Raw genomic sequence first — 17692 nt, 5'->3', positions numbered from 1 at the left:
TTTGTTTCTTTCAAAAAAAAACGGAAACCTGTCGTCGGGCTATAAACACGGTCGTTTTCGAGGTGCGAAAGTTTTATATCTTTTTGATATACAAAGAAAATCCGTTTTTTCGTTTCTTTGTTTTCCTGAATTTCGGGCGGTAGTGCGTGGAATACATTCATAAAAAAAATACCCCAAAAAAAGTGCGTAAGCAATATGAACAACCACAAAATTTGTGGTTGATTTCGGAGATTTTCTATCCTCCCGTCGGAAAAAATCTACTCCCTCCCCCTCAAATTACACAGTGAATAGTTTTTGAAACACCTTGAAAATTAGAAAAAAAAATTAATTCAAAAACTCTGTTTCTGTATTCGCGTACACGAAAAAAAAAATAAATACAAAAAAAAAATTAAAAAAAAAGTTTAATAGTAAAAAGGTATACAGTTGTGAAAATCAAATTGAAAAATTCAGATACACGCACACAGAGGAATATTGCGAGAAAATTTTATATTCGAAATTCAAGTTCGAAAAAAGCTCTCGTTTAGAAAAGTGTGTGAGCTGCTATTTGTTGTTGTTTGTTAGCTGCTTCTGCTGGGAAAACAAATCAGGAAAATTCTGCTCCGTATCTGTCGGTTTTCGGTCTTCGTCGTCGTCCTCAATACAAAGTCTAGGGGCAGGTATACAACACATCAACCGCGAACCAGGCTATTTTCCAATGCTGCTCTCTGAGCTCATAGAGAGAGCGCCACGGATATAGAGATTCTACAGAGCATGAAGAGAAAGTGCGAGAGTTTTTCGCTTCAGTTCAGTTTTTGGGGGTATTTTTTAAGGGGGGAAAAGGAGGTTAGTTTCTGTAGCTTGTACTTTCTCTTGTAAGTGAGCGCGGGGAAAGTACCCGCCACGCCACAGAACACTGTATAATGGATTTTGATGTTTTTCCAATTTTTCTATACAACATTTTTTGCTTGGGGTATGATGATGTATGGTGGTGGTCGGTCGGTGGGTGCTTGCTATAGCTGAGAGACAACTACAACGACGACGACGATGAAAAACCGTCGGGAGAATGAGCTTATATTGTAGGCAAGACGACCGAATAAGTGGAAAACTCGGCACTCGAGTACTAACATTGGGGCAACAAAAAGAAATTCCTGATGGTGATAACATGGCCGAAAGTACTTAGATACATTTTTATAAACCTAAAAAGACTCGGTATACGGTTGTTTGTGTTGTTGTTGTTGGATTGCCAATGATAAATGGATGAAAAGCGTTTTCTAAACAAAAAAAAAAAAAAACTTTCAGTACGTAAACAGAGTCCAAAGACTAAATTGTTTTTAGGGGGGGGGGGGGGGGGGGGGGATAACGTCGAAAATGGTCGAGAGGGGTGGTAGTTAGTTGTGTTGGAAATATTGGTTGGTTTTGGTTGGTGTCTCTTTTTGCTTGCGGTGGAATTTCAAAATTTTTGTTTAATTTCGAAATCGACGCATGGCGAATGGTGTTTTTTTGGTGTGTTTGTAGTTTGTTGTTGTTGTTATTTTTTTTTTGAGTTCAACACTGAGCTATATCTCGCTATCGTTGTATAGTCTCTATTTATTCACCAGGCAAGAGAAGCGTGAAAAGGGAAGGTCAGCAACATCGATCTTGAACTAATTTTTTTGAGATTCCATAAAAATTGGAAATTGTGCGAGCAATTCGACTATGTGGTGTCTATATGACTTTTCTGTTTAGGCTTTTTTATTCGAGTTGTTTAATGTTTGTTGTATTTATAGGTATATTTGGCATTCTAGTTTTCGTTATAGGTAGGTAATGTTGTTGTTGTTGATTAGGTCTTTAAGGTTATTAAGGAAGAAGATTGCCAATATTTTTATGTTTCTCCTATTTATTTGAAGGTGGAGCTCTCTATATCTATAAAGGTACCTACAGAACCAATATTGAATTTAGAAGAAATAAATCATTTGGAAGTAGAGAAAAAAAAGAGCAAAAACAAAAAAAAAGAACGAGCAAAAAAAGAAACATTTATAGATTTTTGTTGTGTGTAAAGATAAATGATTTCCGAAATAATCCAGTCAAATAAGGGTTTAACCTCGGAATGAATGTTAGTAGAAATTTTTTTTGCTCAATATCTTCCTTTTGCCATTCTATAACATATCTCAAAAGTCTAGAAAAATCTAATGTCCGCTTGTCGCGATTCCAAGGTCAAATCGCGAAATGGAGATTTTCAAAATTAGCAATAATAGGCTATGGTATTATATACACATATGATACATGATTTCAAGGTATTTTTTAATACTGATTCCAAAAAATCTAAAATCAAGACAATCTGACGTCTCTGGAAAAAGTTATACCTGTTTTTCATCTGTCAACTCATATTATTATAACAGTTGCAAACTTACTGCCGAAAAACCCTTAAAAGTTATGGTAGATGAACTAAATTTTGCATAAAGATTTTAGAATCCATCATTATTAAAAATCAAAACAATCCATTACAAAAAATGTATATGCCTACGAAATAATGGTATTTTTTGATGGAGGGGCAAAATTTAGGATATGCACTAAAGAAGATTCTTGTTCATCTTAGGAATAAGTGCAAATAGGCTAATTTTTTCATTTTAATCTTTTTTTGGATATTCTTTAATTACCCTCAAAAATCTAAAAAAATCTCATGTCCGCAAGTCCTAATTTTCTTGGTTTGAAAGTAAGGTGCAGATTTTAAAAAAATTGGAAAACTATACTTCAGATTTTTGTGTCAGATCAACATGAATAAGGTGCATTACTTTTCAGGGATGGTCAGGTTGACTTGTTTGTGAGTTTTGTTGGAATTAGTGTTAAAAAATACCTTTAAATCATGTCGCTTATGTTGGTATACATATAAAAATTTAAACTTTTCTTATTAATTTTTTAAAATCTGCACCTTATTTTCAAACCAAGAAAATTAGGTCTTGCGGACATGAGATTTTTTTTAGATTTTTGAGGGTAATTAAAGAATATCCAAAAAAAGATTAAAATGAAAAAATTAGCCTATTTGCACTTATTCCTAAGATGAACAAGAATCTTCTTTAGTGCATATCCTAGAATTTGCCCCTCCATCAAAAAATACCATTATTTCGTAGGTGTATATATTTTTTGTAAGGGATTGTTTTGATTTTTAATAATGATAGATTCTTAAATCTTCATGCAAAATTTGGTTCGTCTATCATAACTTTTAAGGGTTTTTCGGCAGTAAGTTTGCAACTGTTATAATAATATGAGTTGACAGATGAAAAACAGGTATAACTTTTTCCAGAGACATCAGATTGTCTTAATTTTAGATTTTTTGGAATCAGCATTAAAATATACCTTGAAATCATGTATCATATGTGTATATAATACCATAGCCTATTTTTGCTAATTTTGAAAATCTCCATTTCGCGATTTGACCTTGAAATCGCGACAAGCGGACATTAGATTTTTCTAGACTTTTGAGATATGTTATAGAATGGCAAAAGGAAGATATTGAGCAAAAAAAATTTCTACTAACATTCATTCCGAGATTTACCCCTTTTTTCTCCTTATTTGACTGTATTAAAAGTTGAGAGAGAAAAACAAAACACTTTCTTTTATTTTATTTTTTTTTTGTGTGTTGTTTTCGAAAAGTTAATTCCGGTTCTGAAGATTGAATACATTTTCAATATACAATTTTTTGTTGTTGTTTTTGTTTCTTGAAGGGGTGATTTACCTGATTTTTTTTTGTTCTTAATTTTGTTTGAAATTCCATTGGTTTTCTTTTAGGTAAATGCGTCAATAATCACGCGGATTTTTAGCTCAAACAATTAGAAGGAAACACAGAGATTTTTCAAAGAAATATAGGTATATTTTAGTTTAATCAGCAGGGACTCATATTTTTCGATTTAATTATAAAAATTCATTAAGATACTTTTAAAATGAAGTTTCTTGGAATTTTGGTAAATAGAAAAATATATAAGTATGCAAGCTTTTTGATTGTTTATAGGTTTCCGATGATACAGCAATTTCGTGTTTTTGATTTTTTTTTTTCATTAATTTGGTACACAATATAAAGATTATTAAGGTCAAATTTTTATTCAGGAAATACTTTTACTAAGTTGAAATATAGAACAAGCAAAAAGTTGTGTTATTGGAAAAGTTGATAAGATCTACCAACTTTTTTTGTTTGTTAAAAAATTCAGTCGGTAATTTAATATATTCTTTTTAAGCTAATTCGGACCTAAGATTACAGTTTGAAGAATGATCGAATACTATAACTGTGTTAATTTAGAACTTTCTGTTTCTTTAAATTAAATAAAACCCTGAAACCTGATTGAAATCCTGAAAAAAACCCAGTTTTAATTGATTAACAAAATATATATATTTTTTGTGTTTAATGTTTTCTGTTTTAGTCATTTTCTTTTTCCGTTAGGAGTAACCACACTGAGGGAAAAAATGTACCTAATGTAATGTTCAAAGTTGATTTAATGTTGAAAAAACTAACATGAAACAGCGGCAAACCACTTTAAACTAACGATGTCCTACATAGCCGTATTTAGGGGGGGGGGGGGGGGGGTTTGGGTGTTTAACCCCCCCCCCCCGAAATTTTTTTTCATAAAATCAAAAGATACCTATATTATAAACATATACATAAGTCTAATATGTGCAGCACTAAATGATTTGTTTTTGTATTTTAGTGATTTGATTACCTATATGAAAATCTGCCTTAAAATCACTACCAATTTTGCATCGTTGCAGAAGCTGTCGATGAAGTTTGTATAAAGGAAAAAAAAAATTGTTTGGTCCATCACAAAGAGTTTTTATCTCTTTGACCATTTCCTTAAGCACTATGTTAACACCTTAAAATGCTCTTTTAAGAACCCTTTAAATACCACAAGTACTTATGCAGGGTTTTTGGTGCCGACACTAAACTATGCTTTTTCAAAGGGTTTCGGTGGCCGAACTCGAATCCAAAGACGGACTTATTCGATCACATCTCGTTTTTGACATATTACCCTTAAATCTATTTAAATCTTTCAGACATCTTTTTTACTGTCCGAGATATCTTAAGTTGCTTATTACCCACTTTTGTTCTATGTTAACCTTAAATCCAGTATGTAAGCGAAAATAAATGTATCGATTTTTTCAGAGACTGTAGTGCCTACCAACGCCAGGAAATAACCTCGAAAACTGGTAAAAAGCGGGATTTTCGATTTTCTAACGGGAATATCTCAAAAACGCGATGTGATAGAATTTTTCTGATTTGAGCTCAGCAACAAAAACTCTGTAACAAAAACCTTGTTGGCCATACTCAAAATAAAAAAAATGCAATTATACTTTTGCAATGGAAGAAAAACTTGTTTTTATTTCTAAAAATTATAAGAGAAAGTAACGGGACATTTTGTTCTTCTCAATATTCTTGTTTTTTGATCCCCTTTAATAAAAAAATAGTAGGGTGTCGCTGCAATACTCGGTTTTATATAAATAGCATTTTTATATGGTGCGATTATACTTTTGCAAAGCACTGTATTTACAACATTTCGTTATTATTTTGTTTCAAATTATATATAGGTATTAAACAATTTCAGTGTTAAATTTCAAAGTGAAGTATAACAATGGTCAACAAAATTAAACTTCTTTTTTGTTACAGAAACCAGGGTATACTCTTCTATAGGTTTTTTGTGTGCTGAGCTCGAAACCGAAGTCAGAAAAATTCGAACACATCAAGTTTTTGAGATATTCCCGTTAGAAAATCGAAAATGCCGCTTTTTACCAGTTTTCAGGGTTATTTTTTAGCGTTTACTTATTTTTTTTTTAATTGAATTTGTAACAGTTTCTAAAAGAATTAAGTTTTGTCTCTCTAAATCCGTTTAAATCTTTTAAATATCTATTTTTTTCCTCGAGAAATCATAACTTGAAATCAAAGTGCTTGGGGCATCTCATATTTATTTGCTTTTAATAGCAAATATCGAAAAGTTCTGTACCAATCGCTTTCAAATTTTGACATAATTCTTTTAGAAACTGTTACAAATTTAATTTAAAAAAAAATAAGTAAACGCTAAAAAATAACTTTGAAAACTGGTAAAAATCGGCATTTTCAATTTTCTAACGGGAATATCTCCAAAACGTGATGTGATAGAATTTTTCTGACTTCGGATTCGAGCTCAACCTATAGAAAAGTATACCCTGGTTTCTGTAACAAAAACCTTGTTGACCAGTGTAATTAGCTCATGTCAAACAACTTGGATTATTTAAAATTTTGGTTTTTAAGTATTGCTAATTTCATTTAGAACTCAATAGATAGAATGTACCTGTCAATTTTCTGCTACAAAATTTCAGTGCAAGAAAAAGTACATTTTTCAATGTTTTATATATTAAATTGTACGAAATAATTTTTTTTATAAAGCCTTAGATTGGTTAAAATTTGTTTCTTAAAAAAAAATTTCTTGCTCGCTAACGCTCGCAATTTATATCAACCAACTTATCACTCTTTGTACTATTTGATTTAGCGGGATTTAGAATCGACTGCAGTTACATATAGTTGATACAAAGTATTGTGATTTCTAAAAAAAAATTTGTTTGGTCTGAGCTACCCCCCCCCCCCCGAAATGAAATCCTAGCTACGGCTATGATGTCCTACTATGATTTTAAATTTTTCGTCTTCAACGCACAACGAAAAATAGTTAAATCGACCTGATGGTTTTCGTTGATTTTAAATTTATTTTTTTCTTTCAGTGCAGTATAGTAAAATAAAAGTTTCTTCATGAATGTTCAGAAATGACTAATCAATTAATCACCTTCTCACATAGCGAAAAAAGTGATTGCATTCATGTTAAAATAATATGTTAATTAGGTTTTTCAAGATGCTGAAAAGTGTACCATATCTAAGCTCGATCCTCGATGAAAAACCTTAAATTAAGTCTAAATTAAATGAATTGTCAGAAAAAACTTTCGAAAAATAAAAAAAACAAACTTTTTCTCTAAAAGCATGTGAAAAAAACTGAAAACTTCTTCTTAAAAGTAATGAAAATGAACTTATTATTATTGTCATGAAAATAAGAAAAAAATAATAGAACATACAAAATAAGTGCATAAAATAGATTCAAAGTAGCTATGTATGTTGAACCGAGTTAAGGCTGTTAAAACTTTTAACTGTGGTGTAACAAAATATTATTTTTATTTTTTTTCTGTTTAAATAAAATTATGTCTAATGCAATATCAAAAAAAGTATAGACAACAAAATATCAAGCCTCATAAAAATGTTTCGAAAAATTAGATTTCTGTATTTGAGAAAGAAAACATTTCTTAACAATGATAAAGGTATAAGACATGTGTTTTGAAGGTACAAAAAATGTAGAATTTGTAAACTCAAGAATTACAAAAAAAAAACGAACCTCAACATCGATTTAATTAAATTACAACACGTCAAAATGGGTGTAAAGTATGTAAAAGAAGTAATTCTTGAGTTTACAAGAAATTAACTTATAATAATTACAGTCACATTTGAACGTACGTTTTCTTTGATAATGACATTATAGACAAAAAGTATCTTTGAAGTCGTCTTTTAATGTCATTTTTTTAAATGTAGTTATCAAGTTTTGTCAAACACCATTACAGATGCATTTTCCATTAAAAAAGAATTCGCAAATTGACTGGAAATAAAACTAAACAATTTTAGCCTAATTCAAAATAAACTATTTACGAAAAAGATCTCAATGGGATAAAGGACCTACGAATATCGAACAAAATGCGATATGACACACCCTAATGAGCATATTCCTAAGTCCCCCAACCCTTAGTGGGGGTTTCCTCACACCTCTTAAGGTTGTAGTTTATAATGTATAATGTAATTTGGCAAGAACCAAATTTGAAAATTTGTCTGCTCATATCTGTGGTGGTATTTTTTTGCAAATGCTTTTATTTTAAAGACCTTAAATCCAAGGTTAAAAATTTAAAACGCCAAATATTGATAAATAATCGGAAATCACAATTCTAAGCGAGTGAAATGTTCAAGGAAGAGATTCTTAGCACGCAGTCCTTTGAAAGAAAAGTCCGAAAATGATGCAGCTTACAAAAAGTGTAAACAATTAAATTTCTATCGAAATGACACCTGCAAATTTATTTAATAATGCTTTTTTTTTATATAAAACGAATAAAACGAGTTTTCAAGTAAATTTTTTGAATACTTAGAGAAGTTCTTCTTCGAATCACTTGTCCGAAATCATCTTAAAAAAGTCAATCTTTGTTAGCTGGCCTCGTTAACTTATTCTGTGGTGCTTTTTCCCAGCCATGAAAACATTAAAAAAAAGAGGTTGTCTGTAAAGCCGGTTTACGGACGATGATTTTACGTAATAACGTCGTCAGAAAACAGGTTGTGTGCTTTTATTTAAAATGAGTCAATTGAAGAGTTTACTTTTTTCAAACAATCATAATTTACAAGAAAAAGCTAAAAAAAATACCTTTTTTATTTTTTCATTATATTAATTTTTTTATTTTAAAAGCTTATAAAAAAAATTATGCAATTTAAAAGCCAAGTATTTCTTCTTAAGAATAAAACCATTTTTAATTTTTTACAATGCGCAAAAAGTATAAAAATAATTCATTGAAAACAATCATTTTCTTAAAAAAAAAGCAAAAAAACAACATGAATTTTAATCTTCTCACGTCATTTATTCCATTTTTTCCCTAACAGCCTATACCGTCTAAAAGCTTATTGTCTTAGCTCCAAATATATATATCGATCAGGTCTAAGAGACATCTACAAAAAGAGCTAGAATTTTTTTAACTCCATCAAATTTCATTAAAAAAGCAAAAAAACATTTATAATCCAGTCAAATAAGGGTTTAACCTCGGAATGAATGTTAGTAGACATTTTTTTTGCTCAATATCTTCCTTTTGCCATTCTATAACATATCTCAAAAGTCTAGAAAAATCTCATGTCCGCTTGTCGCGATTTCAAGGTCAAATCGCGAAATGGAGATTTTTAAAATTAGCAAAAATAGGCTATGGTATTATATACACATATGATACATGATTTGAAGGTATTTTTTAATGCAAATTCCAAAAAATCTAAAATCAAGACAATCTGACGTCTCTGGAAAAAGTTATACCTGTTTTTCATCTGTCAACTCATATTATTATAACAGTTGCAAACTTACTGCCGAAAAACCCTTAAAAGTTATGGTAGATGAACCAAATTTTGCATGAAGATTTTAGAATCCATCATTATTAAAAATCAAAACAATCCATTACAAAAAATATATATACCTACGAAATAATGGTTTTTTTATGGAGGGGCAAATTTTAGGATATGCACTAAAGAAGATTCTTGTTCATCTTAGGAATAAGTGCTAATAGGCTAATTTTTTCATTTTAATCTTTGTTTGGATATTCTTTAACTACCCTCAAAAATCTAAAAAAATCTCATGTCCGCAAGTCCTACTTTTCTTGGTTTGAAGATAAGTTGCAGATTTAAAAAAATTGAAAAACTACACTTCAGATATTTGTGTCAGATCAACATGAATAAGGTGCATTACTTTTCAAGGATGGTCAGGTTGACTTGTTTGTGAGTTTTATTGGAATAAGTGTTAAAGAATACCTTTATATCATGTCGCTTATGTTGGTATACATATAAAAATTTAAACTTTTCTTATTAATTTTTTAAAATCTGCACCTTATTTTCAAACCAAGAAAATTAGGACTTGTGGACATGAGATGTTTTTAAATTTTTGAGGGTAGTTAAAGAATATCCAAACAAAGATTAAAATGAAAAAATTAGCCTATTAGCACTTATTCCTAAGATGAACAAGAATCTTCTTTAGTGCATATCCTAAAATTTGCCCCTCCATAAAAAAACCATTATTTCGTAGGTATATATATTTTTTGTAATGGATTGTTTTGATTTTTAATAATGATGGATTCTAAAATCTTCATGCAAAATTTGGTTCATCTACCATAACTTTTAAGGTTTTTTCGGCAGTAAGTTTGCAACTGTTATAATAATATGAGTTGACAGATGAAAAACAGGTATAACTTTTTCCAGAGACGTCAGATTGTCTTGATTTTAGATTTTTTGGAATTTGCATTAAAAAATACCTTGAAATCATGTATCATATGTGTATATAATACCATAGCCTATTTTTGCTAATTTTGAAAATCTCCATTTCGCGATTTGACCTTGAAATAGCGACAAGCGGACATGAGATTTTTCTAGACTTTTGAGATATGTTATAGAATGGCAAAAGGAAGATATTGAGCAAAAAAAATTTCTACTAACATTCATTCCGAGATTTACCCCTTTTTTCTCCTTATTTGACTGTATTATTATTTTTATGTTCTCAGGCTATGGAATCAATTTTTTTGTTTGACAACCTATACAAAATTTTATACCATGTAAAAGCTTATTATTTCACCTTTCATATGACGTATCAATCTTATTTCAAAGATAACTACAAGAGAATTTTTTAAAGTCAACCATGTCGAATTTCCAGACTGAGATTACGGGACTTCTCAGATCTCCACTGGTGTTTTGAGGTTTTTCGCAAGATTCCGACCGTTATGTGTGATATACCAAATGAAAGGTAATTGTATCAGGATGCTCATAAAAGTTTAATAAAATTTGTATCTGCTCTTGGTCAAAAGTTGTACCTAACCTGTTGAATTCTAAAATTTTATTTTACCGTTATCTCAAAATTGTGTTTACGAAAATGATTGAAACTTCGCAAACATTTAGTCGTAGTCATGATCTATCTAAAAACGTTCAAAAAACGTGTTTTTTTAAAACTTGTTTCTTCCGTTATTCAGTAAAAACTCACTAAACGATTCCAATTTTTTGCACATGTATGCATAAGAAAAAAACCTACATGTTTTATAAGTTTGAGATTTTTTGAACGCTCCAAAAAAAGCTAAAAATCAAAACCTATCCAAAAATACCCCTAAAAAACAAAAAATTCATATTTCGAAACGCAAAGTTTTGCCAAAAAATCCGTATCCGTAAAAACGTTGTAGCTTAGTTTCAAAAATTTTTTAGAATTTTTTCTTAAATGCAGTTATTCTTAAATTAGTTTTATCTATCTATAACAAGAAAAATCAACTCTCTACGATCTCGCGTTTAGATTTTAGTCCAAACTTCATCTTTCCGTTTTAACCCTGTTTACCCTATTATATGACGGAATTTTGAAAAATCCTTCATTCGGATTTAGATTTAGGTTATTATCTTTCAAATAAGCTATAGAAGGTTTTTGTACCTCTAATAGTTTATTTTTAATTTTGAATTGAAATTGAAATTGCGGGCACTGCGAAAGTGCGAGAGCGGAACGGGAGAAAATGGCGTCACTTTTTTATGGTGGCTGCCATGGTTCATCGATTTATAAGACGTTATCACGTCAAACACATATTTAAATGCCTTAAAAGCCTCTGGCACTACGGTCAAAGTGTCAAAGTCAATGAAAAAAGTTAGTTAGGCTTTCTACACTTAAAAAAAAAAAAAATTAAATGAGAATTGGTTTTCTGTAATCAGAACTATGTGTTCTATCATTTCTGTTCTAAGTTTTCTTCCCTAGAACGTATAAGTATCCTAACTATCAAAGAAAAAGTAAGAAAAACTTTGCTTTTTTTAAATTAAGTTGTACAGATGCAAAACGTATTTTATTCCCGGATAAAGTTCGGTTTATAATAATGCTTTGTATACATTCTTAGCAAACAAAATTGAAAAAAATATCTCTTTATTTTATACTTAATCCCATGTTATAAGAAAGTCTGCCTTTTCTTTAAAGAGTACCTTCCTACCACTCTGAGTCTGTGTCATTCAAATTTACACTATCGATTTGATTGAATATTCATTCAGCATCTTTCAATATTAACCAAGCATCGTCATCATAATGCAAATCCCTCGACAGTTTGAGAAAAAATCTTCTAAAACTCAAACAGGTGGATAGAATTTTCTTTTTGTTTTTTTTTTTGTGTAGGTATGAATAATTTATTCTTTATAAGATACAAGAGAAAGTCAAGATTCTTAAAGAACAAAAAAAAAAATCAAAATACAAACAAATGAAATCATCAAAATCAACTTGTTGTCCTATGAACAATATGTATATTGTATATATACGGTCGCTCATTTAATGACGTCTTCAACCGGTTCATCAATCTTTCCGTCTTCAACTAGAAATTTTGTTGTCATCATGTACCTACTTCTATAAGATATAATAACATCATTCCAAATATAAAATGATTCAGCAAGCAAATTCCATTTAAGAGATTCTATAAAAAAACAACATCAAATAAAAATCTTCAGCAAACAAATTTTTTTTTGAAAAAATTGTGATTCACTGAGTTTGTGAATACTCTCCATCATCATACAAGATATGAACGTAAAAGATTAAATTTGTCAACCCACTGTTTGTTGGCGTCGTCTGTCGGTCGGGGCCAGGTTAACAACACACAACTTTCCCACTCTCATTTTATTTCACATGTATCTGAAAGTCATTTGAATTTTATGAATTTTTTTTTTGTTTTTATATCGAATTGCTATCAGTGCAAGATTATTCGAATCGACCGCGTTTTTATTCTTTTCATAAAATTCTCTCTTGTTGACTAATTTATAGTCCTACTCTCGGTGAGTGGTGACGTTTTCGAAGTGCGCCATCAAAACGCCAGATAAACGTTTCAAGTTCTTCAACGAATTGGTATGAAAAAAAATAATCGTTATCGCATTTTCCAGTTGTAACACATTTATAATTCGCGTGATATAATATTTCGATTACGTTTTTGTGTCTCTCCCGGTTTTTGAAATAAGACAAAAAAAATCTTTGAAATGACGTAGGATAGCCTACAAAAAAATTTTAAAAAATCTTTCCAAAAAATCCAAAGAAAGGTTATCTCATTGAGTTTGTTTAGGAATTGAGGTTGCTGAATTCAGATACCTTCCTTTTACTTCCCTAATGAGCCATATAATCAAAAGCAGGAAGTTATTCTCTCAAACAAATTCGTTTCGGATTCAGGCAGCTGTCAGAATTTTATGCGATTGTTTTTTTTTTTGTGTTTTGCTTTCTTTCTACCCTCCATCGAGGTTTTGTGATAAGAAAACAGCAGTTTTTTTTTCTGAAAACATTTTTCTAACATCCAGAAATCGGAACGTGGGTATCTGTTGGATTGTCAGTTGAGTGAGATAAGAGCCTATCGCAGCAGTCGTTCGGAGGTGTCGTCTTATTGCCCGGAAAAAAATTATTAAAAATATATTTGTTGTGTTTCCTAGACGAAAAGGAATATTGTGCAATGTGCAGCTGATTTGAAGAATTTCACTTCCAGGATAATCGGGGTTTCCTAGGAGATTTTAATATTCCTTCGGCTTATGTGGGTTTTGAGTGATTTTTATATTTCATTGAGGAAGTAGGAAGCAAAACAAATAGTAGCTCATACACGTTCGTATCTCAATCTCTTTGATATTAAATTATTCTATGTATTTTTTTTTCATGAAAAATATTTATAATTCCAGTTGAAAAAAATTGTTAAGTGAAAAAAAAAAAAAATATATTTGATTGTTTAAAAAATTTAATGGAAAAAAATATAAAAAAAATTGGCAAATAAATGAAAATTACCCAATTAACGCAAGTTTTTCTGTGATACAAAAACTTAATTAACCTATATCTAGGTAGTGTAAAATATTTTGACAGCAGCCGGGTATTGCAAATATTTTCCTCAAAGGACGTCAAATTACAACATAGTTATCATCACCAGGATATAATTTTATAAAATACTTACTGTGGATGAAAAGGACGAAAGTATAATAAAAGGATATTTTAATAACACTGCTGCCAAATACACAGTTGGAATTTTATAAGGTAGGTTGATGTAAAAAAAAAAATAAATTTGTGTTGTATAAAAAGTTAATTGGTTTTACTAAGATGATGAATATTATGTAGGTATTTATTCATAATTAAGGTTTATTTGTTTAAATCAGAGATGGTTTCAAAATTAAGTTAAAGATTTTGTATAGGTTCAATAAACTACTAATCAAATAACGATTAAGGGGCATTTAAGTGCCTGTTAATCTCAGAGATTAAAGTGATGTGAATGGGTATTGCGAAATTGAATCTATAACTCTTAATAATGACAATCCAGAATTAAGTTAGCATAACCTAATGAGAACGAGTTTATAATACTCGTTATATGATGTAAAGGTTAAAATATTGAAAATCCGAATTTTAAAATACAAAAAATGCTGTGTAATGATGTTTTTAAAAAAAGTATGAACAAAAAAACTTTATCTTTGAATAATTTTTGTATTACCTAAATATATACCAATACCTACATACATATTATTTAGAAAAAAGTTAAAGGAAAAATATACCTAACTAAAAAATTATTTAAATTTATTGAAGAAAACTGGCATAAAAAAGAAGTCTTTCATGTAGTTTCATATATGTAAATTGAAAAATAAGACTGATTAAACGGTATTTAAAAATTAAAATGCAGTTAAGTGTCTAAAAGCGTCAATTTTAAATCGATTTAAGTTTTTTTTTTTGTTATTTTGGAAAAGAGGCATTTAGACCTTTCTGAGGATAAAATATGTATTTTTTTCAACTTTAACATCCATCAACAAGGTATTTTTCTTAAATGAAATTCGGTTGAAAATTATGTGAAAAAGAATTGAATCGTATATTTTCAAAACATGATAAGTCCACTTTTTTTCAAAATTCGTTTTTTTAACTGAATATGTTCTTGGCGGATAACCACACCTGCCTTCAAAATATGAAGCATCTAATCTGTCTATATTGTCAAAACATGATTAAAGTCCCGGACTTATCATCTTTTGAAAATAAACAGCAACTTTTTTATGAGTAATTGACTACACACAAAAAAGCTGACTACTGACTCAAAATCTTAAGTTGTTTGATAGACTGAGGCTTTAAAAAAAAAATGTCATACCTACCCCTTTTAAAGTCAAAAGTGTCCCGGGATCGGGGCACTTTTGACAAAATGACTTTTTTTAGAAAACATAATTTTTTTAAATGTTGTAATGTTGTAAAACAAAAAAAATAACTGTTAGTATAATCTTGAACAGTCAATAAATCAAATACAAAACAAAACATTGGAAAACATTAACAGTTTTCGAAAATACAGACCTTTAAAAACTAAGTGTCAAATGTACCCCCTTCTCCCCTAGACGAATTTTTCCGAAAACTTGCACCAAACTACGGATTTTTTTTGTATACCTACACCTAATTCACGTTATTATACCATTTACAACTATTTTATATACAAATAACTACAAACATGTATGCTCCGTTGATTTGCTTAAAATTTGGTACCTAATTTAAAACTAAATTAACGGGACCTGCCATAAAATCGAAACTGACAAAAAAACTTTCTTTTCTTAAAAATGGCTCTAACAACTTTGATTACAATGCTTATGCAAATGCTTGCAAATAGCGTCATACTCTTAATTTTATCATTAACATTAACAAAATAAAATACATTCAGGAATATATAAAAATTAATATAAAAATAAAAAAATATTCATGCAATGATTTTAAACATTTTAATGCTAGGTATGTTATTTCTGCTTGTAAAACAGAGGGTGGCAAAATTTCAAAAAATCGGTTTGTTCAAGTTTTTACATAAAAAATAATATAAAAGCTAATAACTTTGTATAATTTTCTAAAAAAATCAAATAAAAACCTTTTATTTGTTAGTCCACCCCCAGCAATCTATATTTCTATATTCTCTTTCGATTTTCGAATATTTAGTAACAATCTTTTGAGGAGCAAACTCATTTTTTTTATTGAAAATAGATTTTTAGCCAAAATCCTTAGGATAACTTATTTGGTTTTTTTGTTTTCTAAGGAAAATTTATCGTTATACCAAATTGGTAGCTATTAATATTACATTATTTCAAAGCATTTTTCGAAAATTTGTACCTACGTTTTATAACTTCCAAAAAAAAGCTTCAAAAAACTTGAGTTTTCTTTAAAAAACAAACCTATTCCAAATAAATCTATTTGCGGCTATTTAATACTTTTTATTTTTAATTTTTAATACTTTCCTGATCACAAATTGTTATGACACATTAACTCGTTATTATATAGGTACGTACATACCTACATTTTTAAGATGTTACAACTTGTATAGATCAGAGTCCATTTTTTACATAAAAAAAAATTAAAATTAAACCTTATCAGCCTCTTTGGTGCCATCGAAATGAAACAAACAAAAAACAAAAAAAAAAAAAAAAAACAGACAGAACCTAGACACCGAAAAAAAAAATGAATTTAAAAATAATAAAATTAATTCTGGCAGCCAACAAATAACATAATACGCAACATTTGTCTAGAGTCGAGGTGGTGATCATAAGAGTGTTTTTTTTTTCATTTAATCGACGTCATCAGTCAGAAAAAAAAAATAATTTCTAGACTAACCTATTTATTTTATTAATGGCCAATTTAATGACAGAGTTTTATGTCATATTTGAATTATAGTGTAATAAATATATTTTTTTTAACACAAAAATAAAAAAAAAAAAAAAAAAACTCTGACGGTTGAAGTTCATCTGAGCAAATATATAAATTCGTTATCAACTTATAATAAACATCAAAATCTTAAGATAAGAGTATATTTTATTGTAAAGCTTATACTGCAACGTGCTGTGATTTAAAGTCTTTAAAGTCGTCCAGTTAAATTTTAAATAGATAAAGATTGAATAGTCCAGTAATTTTAGGTTTTATCTGCGGAAAAATTCCTACTGGGCTGAATTTTGGTATACAGCTTAATTTCGGCTTTGTTATGAAGATGTGAAAAATCGACATTGATATCGTGTCCGCGTTAAGAGTTATAGGGGTCAAAAGGTCACAAAAACTGGTTTTTCACGATTTTCAGCAAAACGGTAAGTCTTATCAAAAAATTTTCAATGCAAGAATTGTAGACCAGATTATTATATATAAAAAGTGTCATGACACTTTTTTTCCTAAGACCCACCGTTTCTTAGGTATAACGATTCAAAAAGTTGAAGTTTAGTTGTAATCGTCATAATCCTATTCCTGAAAAAAAAACTCCTAACTGAAAAGTTCCTGAAATTTCATTATTTTTTTAGCTTGAATTTCGTTCCTCAACTGTTAAGAATATGGGGAAACCAAAAAAAAAATGGAAATTTTCGCCATTTTTCCGATTGGGGCCCTTCTCCCGAAACCATTTCCCTGGGAATTTTTGTTTAGAATATGTCTGAAAATATACAGGGTGTGCAATAGAGAATGGACAACCCTAAAACGGCTTATAGCTACACTTATGATTGTTCTAAAAACAGATAGAAAAAAGTTCTATCGCAACCAGTTCATAAAATATGGACTTTTTTTCGTTCAGTGTATTTTAAATTTTATCATCTTATGTTTTCGTTCACTACAACCACGAATGAATGAATTTTATTTATTTCTTTTTTCTATAATTTTCTACAAAAATTGGATGAGTACATAAACACTTTAAAAATTTCATTGCTATTGCACATTTGTGTAAAAAAAATTTTGAAATCTGTTTTTTGATGCAAAATGTAAAAAAAGTATTTTATGAAAAATTTTAAACAGCTGTGGTATAAAATAAATCTATAGAAACCTAGGTGGCCAACTTTCTTAAAAATATTCTGGTATAAGGAGAATATTTTTAAGAAAGATGGCCACCTAGGTTTCTATAGATTTATTTTATAATACAGGTGTTTAAAATTTTTCATAAAATACTTTTTTTACATTTT

The 17692-nt window shown here is 29.5% G+C and overlaps 1 protein-coding gene across 1 annotated transcript in view; it reads left to right on the top strand.

Moving 5' to 3' along the window:
• LOC129907508 (regulator of G-protein signaling 17) overlaps positions 1–17692 on the top strand; it is a 118524-nt gene continuing 100832 nt past the window's right edge. Inside the window, exons 1-2 of the mRNA XM_055983786.1 lie at positions 1–415; positions 13451–13796. The gene's annotated coding sequence lies outside the window, so the exon portion shown is untranslated. The remainder of the gene's footprint in view (positions 416–13450; positions 13797–17692) is intronic.

The sequence above is a fragment of the Episyrphus balteatus genome, chromosome 1 (genome assembly GCF_945859705.1).
Source record: "Episyrphus balteatus chromosome 1, idEpiBalt1.1, whole genome shotgun sequence".
Taxonomy (NCBI): Eukaryota; Metazoa; Arthropoda; class Insecta; order Diptera; family Syrphidae; genus Episyrphus; species Episyrphus balteatus.
The sequence above is the reverse complement of the archived record's forward strand: the minus strand, read 5'-3'. Positions and strand labels throughout refer to the sequence as shown.